The following is a 14,519-nucleotide window of genomic DNA, read 5'->3' as shown; positions in this document are numbered from 1 at the left end:
AGAGGCCCACTGTCAGCTGTGATTATCATACGACACCGACACTTTGTACATATCCTACTGCTTTAAAGTGGAACCGATTTACGCTGGCAAAAGAATTAGTTCCAATTCTGGCCACCAGGTGCAAATCTGGCGCTGTGAATGCAAGAAGCATAGAAATGTTACCATATGTATTGGATTAGGAACAGGACGTGGGCAGAAAATGTTAAACAAGAGAGAAAGGAATAATGCTGACTTTATTATTAACCCTGCTTACATAATTCGATCAATGTGAGCGCCGGAAACGTTGGTGAGATATTTTACAGGGCTAGGGTTGCACCTTGTGGCCAAATTGAGAACTACTTTTTTCCAGCTTAAAATAGCTTCCACATTAACGCACTAGCAGCCCCACCCCCCAGTACCCTCTCCTCCTTAATGACCGTCCCTTTCCTGACAACCTCAGTAAGGCCAACCACTTTGCCTCCCACCTCTCTGATGTTTTTTCCATCCCAGATGATCCCCACTTTGATTATTCCCTTCCCTGATGTCATGGACCGTACGAATACCTCTGATCCTCCCCTTGCTCCTAGCTTCCAGTACTTGGGCCATACCCCGCCTTCTGCCCTTAACACTCCCATCACTACACAGGACATCAGCCTCACACTCCGCACTAAACGCAACACTGCTCCCGGCCACGACTGCGTTACCTACCGCCACCTCAAACACTGCCCTCCCTCCTTCCTTTCCCTTCTTGCCACCCTCTACAATGTCATCCTTGCCACTGGCTTCTATCCCGACCTGTGGAAAACCTCCCGTATCCTGATGTTCTCCAAACCCAATAAGCCTCCATCTGATGCCTCTTCTTATCGTCCTATCTGTCTCACATCGGTGTTCAGCAAGCTCTTGGAATCCATCCTTTCCTGGCGCATCCATCTCCACCTCCACCAAAACCACCTCCTCCCAAACACCCAATGTGGCTTTCGACCTTCCTTCTCTGCTGATGACCAACTCCTCCGCCTCACTCATCTCCTCTCTCTCCAGCTTAACTCCCGTCGCTCCGCCATTTTTGTCTCACTTGACCTCGAAAAGGCCTACGACCGTGTCTGGCATCCCGGTCTCCTGTTTAAACTCCAAACCTACGCCCTTCCTATCAACTACATCCGTCTGGTGGCCTCCTTCCTCTCCCACCGCCCCTCCTATGTTACCATCCATCATGCCACTTCCCATACCTTCTACCCCTCTGCCGGTGTGCCCCAGGGCTCTGTCCTCTCCCCTCTCCTCTACCTTCTGTACACGGCAGATATGCCCCAACCCCCCCTCCAGTACACCTCTTGCAATATGCTGATGACACCGCATTCCTCGCCCTCGCTCCTACCCTCCAACGGTCCCAACGCCTTCTCCAGAATCACCTTGACCTTTTTGCTGCATGGTGTAACCAATGGCTCCTGAAACTCAATCCTTCCGAGACCCAGGCAATCATCGTAGGTCGTACCACTCGCTCCTTCCGGCTCCTGGATCTCTCCCTTACTGTCTGCGCACATCCTGTCCACCTCACCCCCACCCTCACCTACCTTGGCCTCACCATTGACCGTCACCTCACCTGGATACCTCTTCTACACTCCATCCAATCCAAAGCCCACAACCGCCTCCGACTCCTCAAACTCCTCTCTGGCCGGACATGGGGGTTGCACCCCTCTACCATCCCCCACACCTACAAATCCTTCATCCATCCCATCCTCTGTTATGCCAGTCCTGCCTGGATATCTGCCCCCCCCCCCCAAACTCTATCAGATCCTTGAGCGTCATGCACTCCGCCTTGCCTTCCGTATCCGCCTCCCGTCCCCCACGCGGATCCTCTATGATCTCATTCCTTTCCCCCATCTGCTCCTATTCCTCGAACATATCCGCACCCTCTACACCTCCCGCCGTCTTGAACCCCCTCACCCCCTGGTTGCTCCTCTCCTCTCCCATCCCCGCCCCCTGCCACGTCTTCACCGTTGTGTCCCCCCTACCCTCCATCTCTACACCCTCCATCTCCTTTCCCAAGGTGGCTTCCGTCAACTCCCCCTCCCGGATGATGCCCTCTCTCCCTCCATTTATCCTTCCTATCAACTCTGATCCTCAATCCCCCTCCTTTCCTCTGTCCTCTCCCTGGGCTCCCTCTTCCCCCCCCCTTCCGTCCTGTTTTCTCCCCACTACACCTCTCCCTCCCTCCCTTCTCTCCCCCAGTCCTTTTGTATTCCCCTCCTCTGCCTACCCCACTCCCTGTCGCGTCTGCCCCCCACCCCTCTTATGGGTCCTCATCCTCCTTCAGCTCCTTTCCCGGCTCCCCCCTTCGCTTTTACTCTCCTTTCCCCCCCCCCCCCTTTTTTTCCCATCTTCTGTCCAGCTTCCCCCCACCTACTCTCTACTGTGGTGTCACATTTGCCAACTTTTTAGTGCAGTGTTCCAGTGACTATTCAGTGTTGTTTGTCTTTCTCGTGTTGCGAACAGAAACCATGCTGTCGCTAGGTGTGAATTTTATGTCCTTTGCGAACAGAATCCAGACTGTCGCCGTGTTTTTTTAATTGTCTAATGTTTTCCCTGTCTGCTTCGTATGTATTTTTATTGGCGTCATCATCCCTGTGTTGTTGTTTTAAGTTCCACTATTTCTTTTCGCCTTGTTACTCTCTAAGTCTCCGATTTTATCGCCTGTTTTTTATTATTTGTTCTCTTGATCTTTGTCACAAAATCTGTCGGCTGAAGAGCGGCATACTAAGCTGCTGCCAGCCCGCCCCCTTCGGGGGGAATTGAAATTCAATAAATGAAAAAAAAAAAAAAAAAAAAAAAAAACGCACTAGCATGATTACCGGGTCTGACTACCATACAATAATTACAGGCCACACTGAACCGTGAGTAGCTGCAGTTTAATTACAACCACCCATCAATTGAATATGTCGTACGACAACTTATTTTTATTCAGTCTGTGAAACTGGCAGTGTCGTTTCCATCATGGTATCGAAAATTGCTTCCATATTCAGATATATTTCTATGTTGATCTGAATTTTACACCTTCATTAAAGACTTGTCCTTTGATTTTTCTTCGATTTTTGCTTCCATATTTCAGGCTGTAGTTCATTCACAATCGCTGGTAGGCATTTAGGCATTCTGATTTGAGAACGTGCTGTAGTTCCTAGTTTTGAGATTCCTGTAAACGCACTTGTTTTGCTGTCCTGTTATGTATTCTCGCCCTTCCGCCGTAAGGAGTAATTAGCGACAATAGTGATGTAAGCTGAGACATAATTTGTTGCTATGGTATTCAGTGCGAAGACTTATGTAGCTGTTCCAGTCGTCAATCTGCGGACACCTCTACGTTTAAGGTGTGTGACACTCCCTATTTCGACTTGCAGAGCGACGGTTTTGTTTTTCATAATGACAACGACCAGCTCAGTAGTCCTCATGTGGAATTCCTAGTGGGGAACTATTTAACCTCCACATTATTTTATCTAAGGGGCTACCATGACCAATAAACGTTACATTAAAGCGGCATGTGCTTGGAAAATACACTCCTGGAAATGGAAAAAAGAACACATTGACACCGGTGTGTCAGACCCACCATACTTGCTCCAGACACTGCGAGAGGGCTGTACAAGCAATGATCACACGCACGGCACAGCGGACACACCAGGAACCGCGGTGTTGGCCGTCGAATGAAGCTAGCTGCGCAGCATTTGTGCACCGCCGCCGTCAGTGTCAGCCAGTTTGCCGTGGCATACAGAGCTCCATCGCAGTCTTTAACACTGGTAGCATGCCGCAACAGCGTGGACGTGAACCGTATGTGCAGTTGACGGACTTTGAGCGAGGGCGTATAGTGGGCATGCGGGAGGCCGGGTGGACGTACCACCGAATTGCTCAACACGTGGGGCGTGAGGTCTCCACAGTACATCGATGTTGTCGCCAGTGGTCGGCGGAAGGTGCACGTGCCCGTCGACCTGGGACCGGACCGCAGCGACGCACGGATGCACGCCAAGACCGTAGGATCCTACGCAGTGCCGTAGGGGACCGCACCGCCACTTCCCAGCAAATTAGGGACACTGTTGCTCCTGGGGTATCGGCGAGGACCATTCGCAACCGTCTCCATGAAGCTGGGCTACAGTCCTGCACACCGTTAGGCCGTCTTCCGCTCACGCCCCAACATCGTGCAGCCCGCCTCCGGTGGTGTCGCGACAGGCGTCAATGGAGGGACGAATGGAGACGTGTCGTCTTCAGCGATGAGAGTCGCTTCTGCCTTGGTGCCAATGATGGTCGTATGCGTGTTTGGCGCCGTGCAGGTGAGCGCCACAATCAGGACTGCATACGACCGAGGCACACAGGGCCAACACCCGGCATCATGGTGTGGGGAGCGATCTCCTACACTGGCCGTACACCACTGGTGATCGTCGAGGGGACACTGAATAGTGCACGGTACATCCAAACCGTCATCGAACCCATCGTTCTACCATTCCTAGACCGGCAAGGGAACTTGCTGTTCCAACAGGACAATGCACGTCCGCATGTATCCCGTGCCACCCAACGTGGCTCTAGAAGGTGTAAGTCAACTACCCTGGCCAGCAAGATCTCCGGATCTGTCCCCCATTGAGCATGTTTGGGACTGGATGAAGCGTCGCCTCACGCGGTCTGCACGTCCAGCACGAACGCTGGTCCAACTGAGGCGCCAGGTGGAAATGGCATGGCAAGCCGTTCCACAGGACTACATCCAGCATCTCTACGATCGTCTCCATGGGAGAATAGCAGCCTGCATTGCTGCGAAAGGTGGATATACACTGTACTAGTGCCGACATTGTGCATGCTCTGTTGCCTGTGTCTATGTGCCTGTGGTTCTGTCAGTGTGATCATGTGATGTATCTGACCCCAGGAATGTGTCAATAAAGTTTCCCCTTCCTGGGACAATGAATTCACGGTGTTCTTATTTCAATTTCCAGGAGTGTATAATGGCTGTAGACTCCCGTCCTTTTCAACCAATCACAGTACCAACACAGCAACTCCTTGTTGGCTTATGTCAGATGGCAGCATAAGTCATTCAGACTTGCTCCTGCAACTACATGGAAACAATTCTGTACTACTTCCGGAACCATCTGCTAGTCTGGCCTCCCTACAGATACCTATACGTTGTGGTTGCACGAACCGTACGGTGGCTGAATCGTAGAGGAACACAAACACGACTATCCACTCCACCCCTCGCCCATTTAATGGTTAGGTGCGTGGTACGTAAATAGTGGCATTGTAATCATGAAGCCCACTGTTACGTTAAGAATGGCAGCGAAAGTCTGATGTATGGATACCTACCAAATACTTATGAAACGTATTGAATTCCCGTCGCCACTACTGAGAGCTAATTATTCACTTTAAACGTCAACCAAGGGACTTGTGCATAACTTTGTTACATTTATAGTCTTCAATAATGGCAGTATTTGAAATGAATGTACTCGTTGGGATGAGGGTAGTTCTGGAAATGAAGAGAAAAATCTTTAAAAATGTATCGAACGATGTGAAATAATAATCATGAATTTATGATACGTCCTTGTATACACAGCACCATGTGTCTAAAACAATGTTTTGCATTCAGAAATTTTGTCCGGGTTGTACAACCTCAGAGATCAGGGAGTGTCAGCAGGGCCACGCAACCTATAATTGCAGGTCGACTAACATTTTCAACTACAGCAAGCACGTTAGGTCGTAGTAGCGATGGATAAATCACAACTCAAGGCGACAATGACAAATATGTTTATCGTCTAGGAAAGTATATTCATTTAGAAAAATCAACTTGTACGACAATGGCCACAGTCATTACCTATGGCAATCCTTTATACATATTATGCAGTTAATAAACACTTTCAAACAAAGGAAATGTATTTGTAATAAGACAATACGAGAAGGGAGTCTCTAATTCGCAATTAATAAGTTACATTCGTAAAATATAGGTCTGCAGCTGGGCATCGATGATGCCTTTTTGCCTATGATTCACTACTGGGCATTAAAATTGCTACATCACGATGATGACGTGCTACAGACGTGAAATTTAACCGACAGGAACAAGATGCTGTGATATGCAAATGATTATCTTTTCAGAGCATTCACACAAGGCTGGCGCCGGTGGCGACACCTACAACGTGCTGACATGAGGAACGTTTCCAACCGATTTCTCATACACAAACAGCAGTTGACCGGCGTTGCCTGGTGAAATGTTGTGATGGCTCGTGTAAGGAGGAGAAATGCGTACCATCACGTTTCCGGCTTTGATAAAGGTCGGATTGTAACCTGTTGCTATTCCGGTTTATCGTATCGCTACATTGCAGCTCGCGTTTATCGAGATCCAATGAGTGTTAGCAGAATATGAAATCGGTGGGTTCAGTAGGGTAATACGGAACGCCGTGCTGGATCCCAACGGCCTCGTATCACTAGCAGTCGAGATGTCAGGCATCTTATCCGCATGGCTGTAACGGATCGTGCAGCGACGTCTCGATCCATGAGTTAACAGATGGGGACGTTTGCAAGACAACAACCATCTGCACTAAGAGTTCGACAACGTTTGCAGCAGCATGGACTCTGAGCTCGGCGACCATGGCTGCGGTTACCTTGACGCTGCATCACAGACAGGAGCGCCTGCGATCGTGTACTCAACGACGAACCTGGGTGCACGAATGGCAAAACGTCATTTTTTCGGATGAATCCAGGTGCTGTTTACAGCATCATGATGGTCGCATCCGTGTTTGGCGACATCGCGGTGAACGCACATTGGAAGCATATATTCGTCATCGCCATACTGGCGTATCACCCGGCGAGATGGTATGGGGTGCCATTGGTTACACGTCTCGGTCACCTCTTGTTCGTGTTGACGGCACTTTGAACAGTGGACGTTACATTTCAGATGTGTTACAACCCGTGGCTCTATCCTTCATTCGATCACGGTGAAACCCTACATTTCACCAGGATAATGCACGACCGCATGTTGCAGATCCTGTACTGGCCTTTCTAGGTACAGAAATTGTTCGACTGCTGCCCTAGCCAGCACGTTCTCCAGATCTCTCACCAATTGAAAACGACTGGCCAATGGTGGCAGAGCAACTGGTTCGTCACAATACGCCAATCACTACTCTTTATGAACTGTGGTATCGTGTTGAAGCTGCATGGGCAGCTGTACCTGTACACGCCATCCACGCTCTGTTTGACTCAATGCCCAGGCGTTTCAAGGCCGTTATTACGACCAGAGGTGGTTGTTCTGGGTACTGATTTCTCAGGATCTATGCACCCAAATTGCGTGAAAATGTAATCACATGTCAGTTGTAGTATAATATATTTGTCCAATGAATACACGTTTATCATCTGCATTTCTTCTTGGTGTAGCAATTTTAATGACCAGTAGTGTAGATAAAAAACTCTTTTATGTTAAAACTTTCCACAAATAGTGAACTTTAGCACACAATTTTTGGACAATGTCAGAAACTGGTTAAAAAACCTTTCTGACCACATCGCGTTCGTTTCTTTACGATCAGAGTGTGTTGAGAAAAAGGGATGTTAACTTAAAAAATAATATATATGACCACAAAAAAAGTAAAATATAGTTGCTTGGGAGAGAAATGGGAGAATCAAATATCGTTATAGTGAAGATTAATTATATCCAGTTCTATTTTTCTGGGGGAACGCTGGCGGATGCGTATCCCTAAACTTTTTGATCGGAAAAGTATTTTTTTTACGATGTTGAGAACTTGGAAGAGTGCCAAGGATTTATTTCACGGACGTAAATTTTTTATTTCATTTTTTCTGGTTGGTAATTGCGGTACGAACGACACCAGTACAGTTTTTGGTGGGGAAAGCTATGTTATTGACTGTTTCCAGCATTTCGAAGCTGCGGCAACCGTTCTCGACAAATTAATCGCTGGCAGCCAGGTCGACAAGCATGTAGTGCCCTCTCCCGCTAATAGTGAGCGATGGTAGTGCTAAACTGATATGCATACGCTCAAAGACGAGCTACTGATAGATGTCTACAGTACCGCTACCGTGATCCTTTGTGATTCATTGCCATCTTTGTTTTGTTATTCTTTATGCGTTTGCGTTTGCCGTTCCGTTTGCTGTTTCATTTGAGGTGTATTATAGGTCAATTGAAGTGTACGATACCATTTTCTACTATTGTTCAGGTGTTGATGGGAATCGCTTACTTCATTTGAGGCGATGTAAACTGATGTGTTCGATAGCCCATTCTCTTGCATGTTTGGGTGTTCGTCGGTATCGCCTGCTTCATTTGAGCTGTAAAGTCAACTGAAAAGTCCGAAAACATTTTGTTTCTTTTTTTTTTAGTTCTACATGTTGATGACGTCTAGGCTGAAAGCAGACTGGTGGTATACCATGCTTCAGTTATAAGTAATTTTCGCTGGATTATATCCAATGTCGGAGTACCCTCAAACGTTTTTTTGGAAAAAAAGCACTTGTTATATCTCCATGCGAAGTAGTGATTACCGGCTAGCAGAAGTACACTGGCTGCAAAGATACGCTCTATGCAAACCAGATAGCCGTACTTGGCTTTGGAAAACAGCAAGTCAGTGTGGGTCAGCGGCGAGGCGCCAGGTACCCATACATATACACACACACAGACGTACGCGTGTTGTGGGTTGGGAGGGAGAGCGGTCCAGTCGGCTGTTGCGCCACCAGTGGCGCAGGTCGCGGTTTCGCCGACTGGAACACAGGCGTCACGCCGTAATAGCTGCATCTGCAACTGACGACAGAGTAAAACGTTAATAGCAGCATACCACGCGATAGTATTTCATTTATTAGTCCCACACCACGAGATAGTATTACATTTATTGGTCCCATCTGCTACCGGATACCTAGGATCCTAAACAAATGTGAGGTCAACATCAGTGTGTCGTTCAAAAGTAACTCATTAATCCATCATACGCAAATAGCAAATAACGTGAACTCAATTAAGGCTTGAGTGTATAATTTTCAGCATAGTTGTCACAACTTGTATATTAGACACAGGGAGAGCGTATTAGAATGTATGGAGCCCTTCCACGAAATAATTACAGTAAGTGAACTGTTGGAATCCTTCTGCACCAGGCTGGACACAAAACGACAGACGTCAATACCTGACTGACCATTTTGAATGCATAATCAAAAGGCATAAAGTAAAAGAGTGTGGAAAGCTCAGCAGTACACAGAAACGAAAAACGACAGTGCGCTGTCATTCTGAACGAAACGATTGACAACGAACACACAAAAGTAATAAGGACCTAAGCGAAACATACTCTTTCTCTCAAACCCCATGATATGCAACAGATTGCACTTAGTTTTATTTATTATAGATCCTCTTTTTGTAGGAAATGTTATTTTTGCAAACATATCAAATTACAAACCGAGTAAGTTTATCCAGTAGCATTCGGAATTCAAATTCTGTCATACGCTTTAGTGTTTTTAATTAAATGGATGGCATATTTGAAAAACAGACTAAACACATTACTTTTTAACGTAAGAAACCGTAAAAAAATTAACATCGTCATAAATAGATAAACTATGTAATACCTCTCTTACGGAGGAAACGCTAGGTGCGTGTAACATCTCTAGTGATGTCTGTAAAGACTGAAGTGTTACGTCCAAATGCATGGCCCTCCAGAAAGGTAGGCAACTAATATTCAGGGAATATTTCATCTCTGGAATCCACAAAAAGAAATCTGAACAAAAAACGATAAATTTAAAACCTACATATTTCTACATCGATGTTTTTCCAAGTAAAATGCAACTAGACCTAAACCTGGGAACCAGCAGGAGATGAAGGAGCAAAGCCTCAAAAATGCGTAGTCAATAATAAAAAAAAGTAGAGGAACTTAAAATTTAGTTACTGTTTACGATGGGTCTATATATATATTCCCCTTTTTTCTACTCGATGACTTCAATGTGCATCATCCCCTTTGGGGTTCTCCAAGGATCTGTCAAAGAGGTGCCGTCTTGGGTGACCTTCTTAACAAACTTAACATTTTCTGCCTTAACACTGAAGCACCCACTTTCCTTTCAGAATCCTTGCGCACCTATTCCCATGGGGACCTATCCTTCTGCATGCCCAAGCTTTCCTATCGTCTTGAGTGGTCCATTCTTTCTGACACCCACTCGAGCGACCAGTTCCTGTGTGCTATCCGTTTGCTGGCTCCTACCGCATCCACATGAACACCCAAATAGCAGATTCCTAAGGCTGACTGGCAGCTTTACCTCTCCCTGCTGACCTTCGAAGAACAAGATTTCCCCAGATGGATGACAAGGTGGAATATCTCACAAAAGTTGACCTTAATGCTCCACGTCGTGTACCGGTCCCTTGGTCGACTGAGGCATGCCACGACTCAGTTCGCACACATATAAACGCTCTGTGAGTTTTTAACTGTCATCCTACGATTACAAACTGCATTAATTATAAACAGATGCATGCAAAGTGTCGTCGTGTTCTTCGGGATAGCAAAAGAGCTAGCCGGATTTCCTTCACTAGTTCTTTTCACAGTTCTACCCCTTCCTCTGTCGTGTGGGTCAACCTCCAATGGCTCTCTGAGACCAAGATCCTTTCCCCAATTCCCGGCCTGACAGTAGCAGACGATGTCATCGTAGACCCTATTGCTACAGACAACACCTTGGGCTGCCATTTTGCGAAAGTTCCGAGCTCTTCCCACTATCACCTTGCCTTCCTCCATCGGAAACGAGTGGAGGAGGCTCGGGCGATCCTCTTCTCTTCTCCGAACCATGAGTGTTACAATGCCGCCTTTACTATGAGCTTTACATGCTCTCAGTTCATCCCGATCCTCCGCCCCATGGCCAGACGCCCTCCACATTCAGATGTTGCAGCACCTTTCTCTTGCGGGCAAGCACTTTCCGCTTAACACGTACAAGCGCATCTGGGCAGAGGGCACATTTCCCGGACGCTGGCGTGAAGTCACCGTCATAGCCATACCTAAGCCCGGTAAGACAAAAACCTTTCTTCTAGCTACCACCCCATCTCTCTTACCAGCTGCGTATTCAAGGTGATGGAATGTATGATTCATACTCAGCTGGTATGGTGACTAGAGTCTCGCAATTTAGTGACGAATGCACAGTGTGGATTTCGAGCGCGGCGTTCTGCAGTTGACCATCGCGTAACTTTGTCCACCCGTGTCATGAATGGTTTTCTGCGGAAACCCAGACTATGGCTGTGTTTTTCGAATTGCATAAGGCTTACGACTCCTGCTGGAGTACTGGTATCCCCCGTGGTGTTTCCGTGGCCGCCTGCCTTGTCTCCTTCAGGAATTGTTAAAAGACAGAGTTTTCAAGGTGCGTGTGGGTCCTGCGGTGCCGATCGAACCACTTTCCTCCGTTTGTACCGGTCCCTTGTCCCTTCGAAATTCGACTATGGGTGCTTTCTTCATACGTCTGCACGTCCATCCCTCTTACGACGTCTCAACACTATCCGTTTGGCCACGGGCGCCTTTTACGCTAGCCCGGTAGAGAGTCTGTATGCTGAAACTGCTGAACTACCACTGTCCATCCGCCTTTACTTTCTCCTCAGCAGGTAAACATGCAGTTTGTCTGCCACGCGTGGCCACTCATTCCTATACCTCCATCTTCGATTATTCCTTTGATCGCCAGTATGGGTCGCGCGTCCCTCTTCTCTGTTACCTCCTGGCGTCCGCTTTCGGCACTTGCTGCGGCGGCTTATTTTCACTTTTCCTAGAACACAAAAAACCTAAACAGCTTACTTACATCGCCCAGGTGAAATGGCCGATGAGGTGGGTGCTTGGGGTGTGATATGGCAGGCTGCCAAATAAACATCAGTCACGCATTAACAAATGGTTTAAATGGCTCTGACTACTATGAAACTTAACTTCCAAGTTCATCAGTCCCATATAACTTAGAACTAATTAAACCTAACTAAACTAAGTACAGCACACAAATCCATGCCCGAGGCAGGATTCGTACCTGCGACCGTAACGACCGCGCGGTTCCAGACTGTAGCGCCTAGAACCGCTCGGCCACTCTGTCAGGCACACATTAACAGTTTCAACAAAATAAGCCAGCACTGCACCCGTAAGTAACAATATGCAAAACTGTTTACTATAAAAGTATAAATACCAGGAGATGTCCAGTTTGTTTCCTTTTACAGTCATCCGGATGTGGGCGGGATTGAAACCCGGCACCAGTTAACAGTACTGGAAGTACTTTGTTACAGAACGCTAGCCAAACAGCACCGTCACTGGTAGTTCTAAAACATATAAGTAGAATACAATTATGAAACGTAGTTCACAAAAGTGTGCAGCTCTTCAAAGTTCCTCAAAGTACACATTGCATTTCCTGCGTCCAGAAATATATTTAAATATTCTTTCATAACACCAGTAAATAATTTTGACCCACAAATACGAAGAAGCGTAATTTAAGACTACAGTTTTTGTATCTAACACCACAAATAGCTGTTATCTCTTGAATAATAAACCGACAACAACAAATCCTGTTAAACCTAGTAACAAGAATAATACATGCATGATTCTTCAGTTGCTCCCAGTATAGATCATGTCGAAATAGTTCTCCGGTGAACTCTCGGTTATCAGTGTCCAATGGACACAATATTTCGCCAAACGAGCATGTTGCGATCATGAAGCCGCGCGGGATTAGCTGAGCGATCTAAGGCACTGCAGTCATGGACTGTGTGGCTGATCCCGGCGGAGGTTTGAGTCCTCCCTCGGGCATGGGTGTGTGTGTTTGTCCTTAGGATAATTTAGGTTAAGTAGTGTGTAAGCTTAGGGACTGATGACGTTAGCAGTTAAGTCCCATAAGATTTCACACACATTTGAACATTTTTTTTTTGTCATCATGAAGTTCATAGGGGCCCAGTGCCACGCTTTTATCTTCTACGCCGCTCCGTCAGAGGTCTATGCCCGGTGTCCCTACCCCCACAACCCCCACCTAGGTTCGCGCCCAAGAGTGTGTGCAGCCGGCTCTTCTGCTGTTACACCACCCACCTGTTCCCGGAGTCATTTCGTTGCCTTACTTAGGATGTATCCGTTATCACGATTTATCAGCGATTCCCTTACTTCAGTCTCAATAGATTCCTTAATGACTCAGTCCCTGAAACTGGAGGTCTGCATCAGAACCGGGTGTGATCGTAATCCATCGTCGACATACTTTCTTTTCGATGGTGGCTACTACGAGCAGACGTAAGTAATAGCCATGGGGAGTCCACTTTCACCAGTTTGCGCCAATATGTATATAGAATATATCCAGGAGAAGGTTCAGGAATCAGACCAATGGAAACCTATGTGTTTCTTGTTTATGTAGAGGACACCTTCGTCATATCGTCACATGGAAGAGACAAGCTGAATGACTCTTCATACACCTCACTTTCGTACACCAGAATATCTATTTTAACATGGAAGTCGAAGTGGACTGAGAGCTCCCCTTTCTGGACGTCTTGGTTAGAAAAAGAGCGGTCAGTAGTTTGGGCCATAGCGTGTACCGGAAGAAGAGCCACATCGACCAATATTTACATGCAGAAAGCTGCGACAATCTGGTTCAGAGGAACATTGGTGTGCACCCCCTCTTACAGCGAAAGTATCAACCAAGAACTTTAACATCTGAGGACGATTTTCCGGAAGAATTTGCTACAATGACTGGCAAATTCGGAGATTCCTACGTCCTTTATCCTCTGAAAAACTGGCAGAACCAGAGGAGAATTCTCAGGAGGACGCAGCCATTTTATTTATTCCTTTTTATCTGCGTTAACCGGGAAGATTGAACAGATTCTCCGAAACACCACGTGAAGAATGTCTTCCGCTTACCAGTCAAACCACTGGCACTGCTTGACAGTGTGAAAGACGACGTCGGACTACGGAAATCTAGGGTCCATCAGATTCCCTGCGAATGTGGTAAGAAGCACTTAGGTCAGACTGTGCCTAGTGTCAAAGATCGTTGCCTAGAACACCAGCACCACAGCAGGCTGCAACAGCCTAAAAAGTCGGCTGTCGCAGGATGTTGCCTGACGGGATTTCATGGAGTCGGTTTGAACCACCCCAAGATCCTGACACAGGCGTCAACTTCTGGGACTGCGTCATTAAGGAATCTATTGAGATTAGTGTAAGGGAACCGCTAATAAATCGTGTTAGCGGGTACGTCCTAAGTAAGGCCTGCGACCACGCTATTAGAATGGTCAAAAACCAGAAAACGAACTGATTTCGGGGACAGGTGGAGGAACAGTAGAAGTGACGGCAGCACGTGTACCTGGGGACGAACCTAGGACGGAATACTGGGTCTTAGAAAGGAGTGGGGGTAGAGATGCTGGGCACCGACGGCCGGTGGAGTGGCCACTCAGAGGGAGAGGGGAGGAGGTAAAAGGGCGGTGCCGGTGTCCCATGAGTAAGTTCATCAGGGCACCTGAGGACGTGAGAGACACTGGATTCTGACATATGCCGGTTCGCTGGTGAAACATTCTTGTTTAACAGGTAGATAAAACTTAGAAGAAGCAGTGCTGATGACTGGAGCTTAAGTAGATTTAAGCTAAGGTACAG

The sequence above is a fragment of the Schistocerca americana genome, chromosome 5 (assembly GCF_021461395.2).
Source record: "Schistocerca americana isolate TAMUIC-IGC-003095 chromosome 5, iqSchAmer2.1, whole genome shotgun sequence".
NCBI classification, from domain to species: Eukaryota; Metazoa; Arthropoda; class Insecta; order Orthoptera; family Acrididae; genus Schistocerca; species Schistocerca americana.
Note: the sequence above shows the minus strand (reverse complement) of the source record.